Here is a 2,500-nt window from a genome sequence, read left to right as displayed (position 1 = left end):
GCTGCATTCCCAAGCAACCCGACTCCGGGAAGCCCCGGGCCCGGCGCGCCGGGGGCCGCTACCGGCCTCACACCGTCCACGGGCTGGGCCTCGATCAGAAGGACTTGGGCCCCCCACGAGCGGCGCCGGGGAGTGGGGCTTCCGTACGCCACATGTCCCGCGCCCCACCGCGGGGCGGGGATTCGGCGCTGGGCTCTTCCCTGTTCACTCGCCGTTACTGAGGGAATCCTGGTTAGTTTCTTTTCCTCCGCTGACTAATATGCTTAAATTCAGCGGGTCGCCACGTCTGATCTGAGGTCGCGGCTCGGAGGGGGGGGCGGAGGGCGGACGACGGCCGGCCAGCCCGCCCGACAGGACGGACGGACGCCAGGCCGACCGCCCGCCCGCCCGCCCGCCCGCGGAGGACGGTGCCCGCGAAGCGGGAGAGGGCGGAGGGAAGAGGGCTACGCGCGAGGCGCCGAACCGCGGTCGACCGCCCGGTCCCCCTCCCTCCCTCCCCCTCAACCGACCCCACCCGCCCACGGACGCCCAAACACGGGGTTCGGGCGGGCGGGCGGGCGGCCGGCCGGCCGGAAGGAAGAAGGGAGGCGGACGGGACGGGACGGGAGCACGAGCCGGCGACGTGGCACGGGACGGGCGGGCGGCGGCGAGAGGGGAAGGCGCGCGCGACGCCGGGCCCAGGCCGGAGGCATCGTCGTGCCGGGGAGGAGGGGAGAGGGGGCGGCGGCGGCGGCGGCGGCGGCCGTCGGTCGGGAGGCGGGCGGGTCGGGAGGAACCCGGCGGCCGCCCCGCGGCGACCGTCGGGGCCCCTTCCCCCACCACGCGACGCCAACCGCCCCGGCGCGAGCCGCCCCGCCCCGCCCCGCTCCCACCCGTCCTCCGCACGGCCACGAGACGTCCCCGACGGGCGACGGACGCCCGGCGGCGCCCCCCCACCCCGACGAACGCCACCCCGAGGGCCCAGGGGCACGAAGCGCGGCCGCGGCCGCAGCCCGGGGGAAAGCGCGCAGCGGCGAGCGACGCCGCGGCGTCCCGCGGGTCGCCGCCGGGGCACGCATCCCCGGGGCGCGGCCGCGCGCGCGCCTCGGCCACGGCGAGAGCCGCCCGTCCCGACGGGGCGAGGCGGGGGCCGCGGGGGCGCGCGGCAGGGGGGTGGGGGGCGGCGCGGCCCGGAGGCCCAAACCGCCCCCACCCACACCCCGGCACCACCGCGACACACCCGGGGACGCGCCCCAGAGACCGCTTGCGGCGCGAGGGGGGCTCCCGGTGGGACCGCGGCGGCCACGGCCACGGCCACGCGCGAGTCCCCCCCCCATCGTTTTTCTCCCTTCCCTTTCGCGGGCGGCACCTCCCGGGCCTCGACGCCGCCTGCCGCCGCCTGCCGGCCGCCCGCCGCCGCCCGCACCCTCCCGGGCGCGGGGGCGGGGTCGGCCGCAGGAGGGACAGACGGCGCGAGGGCAGAGGCACCGTGTCTGCACTTAGGGGGACGGAGGGCACCGCGGCCCTGCGAGGAAACCCCCAGCCGCGCGACCCCCCCCACGGGCACACACCCGGGGGGGGCGCGATTGATCGTCAAGCGACGCTCAGACAGGCGTAGCCCCGGGAGGAACCCGGGGCCGCAAGTGCGTTCGAAGTGTCGATGATCAATGTGTCCTGCAATTCACATTAATTCTCGCAGCTAGCTGCGTTCTTCATCGACGCACGAGCCGAGTGATCCACCGCTAAGAGTCGTACGAGAATTTTGTTCTGCCTTTGGTTCTGTGGCACGGCACGTCTCCCGCCCACCACACCCCGGGAGGGTGAGGTGGGGGGTCGCCTCGGGCCGGCCGAGTCAGAGAGAAATCAGACCGGAGGGGTCGGGAAGGTTTTTTCACAACGGGGCGCAGCCGGCACCGACACGGCGCGTGCCGGCTCGGACACCCCACAGGCGCCCGGGGGTTCCCGCCTCCCGCAGGGACGCGGGGGTCGCACCAACCACGCGGCCACCGACCGTCCCGACGGGCCGCCGGGCGGGCGAGGCCCCACCCGACGGCCGCGGCGGCGGCGGCGGCAGCGAGCGACGTGGTGCGGCGCCTCGGCCCAGGGGAGGCGGAGTCTGGGGGACGACGAGGGACGGTCCTCCCGAGTCCCCACGGGCCCGACCGCCCCGACCCCAAGGCGGACGGGCGACTCCCCCCCTAAGGGTCTTTAAACCTCCGCGCCGGGACGCGCTAGGTACCTGGAGAGGGCGAGGCGGGCGAGGGAGGCGTGGACGGCACGGACCCCCCCAACCCGGAGCCCCAAACGTCGGCCACCGCCCCGACGCCGACCGCCACACTCCGGCCACGGCCGGCGGTCCTCGCCGCCGCGGGCCCTCGACACGGGGCCACACCGTGCACCGGCCGGCCACCGCCCCCCGCCACCACCGAGTCCCACCGCCAACGCCAACGCGTGCCGACGGCAACCTAACCCCACTCCCCACGAGGCCGGGCAGAGAGGGCCCTCCCCCCGCGTCCAGACA

At 76.8% G+C, this 2,500-nt stretch overlaps 1 long non-coding RNA gene and 2 other non-coding genes across 3 annotated transcripts in view; all 3 read right to left on the bottom strand.

Annotated features, from left to right (window-relative positions):
* LOC140692425 (28S ribosomal RNA) overlaps nucleotides 1-300 on the bottom strand; it is a 5,183-nt gene extending 4,883 nt beyond the window's left edge. The window contains exon 1 of the ribosomal RNA XR_012067997.1: nucleotides 1-300. This exon is cut by the window's left edge and continues 4,883 nt beyond it. This is a non-coding gene — a ribosomal RNA (28S ribosomal RNA).
* Nucleotides 1-2,500, bottom strand: part of LOC140692309 (uncharacterized) — a 22,895-nt gene that overhangs the window by 12,368 nt on the left and 8,027 nt on the right. The window lies entirely within an intron of this gene.
* LOC140692432 (5.8S ribosomal RNA) lies at nucleotides 1,578-1,730 on the bottom strand. The gene has a single exon (XR_012068004.1). It is a non-coding gene; the product is annotated as a 5.8S ribosomal RNA (ribosomal RNA).

Source organism: Vicugna pacos, unplaced genomic scaffold, assembly GCF_048564905.1.
Source record: "Vicugna pacos unplaced genomic scaffold, VicPac4 scaffold_5, whole genome shotgun sequence".
NCBI classification, from domain to species: Eukaryota; Metazoa; Chordata; class Mammalia; order Artiodactyla; family Camelidae; genus Vicugna; species Vicugna pacos.
The sequence above is the reverse complement of the archived record's forward strand: the minus strand, read 5'-3'. Positions and strand labels throughout refer to the sequence as shown.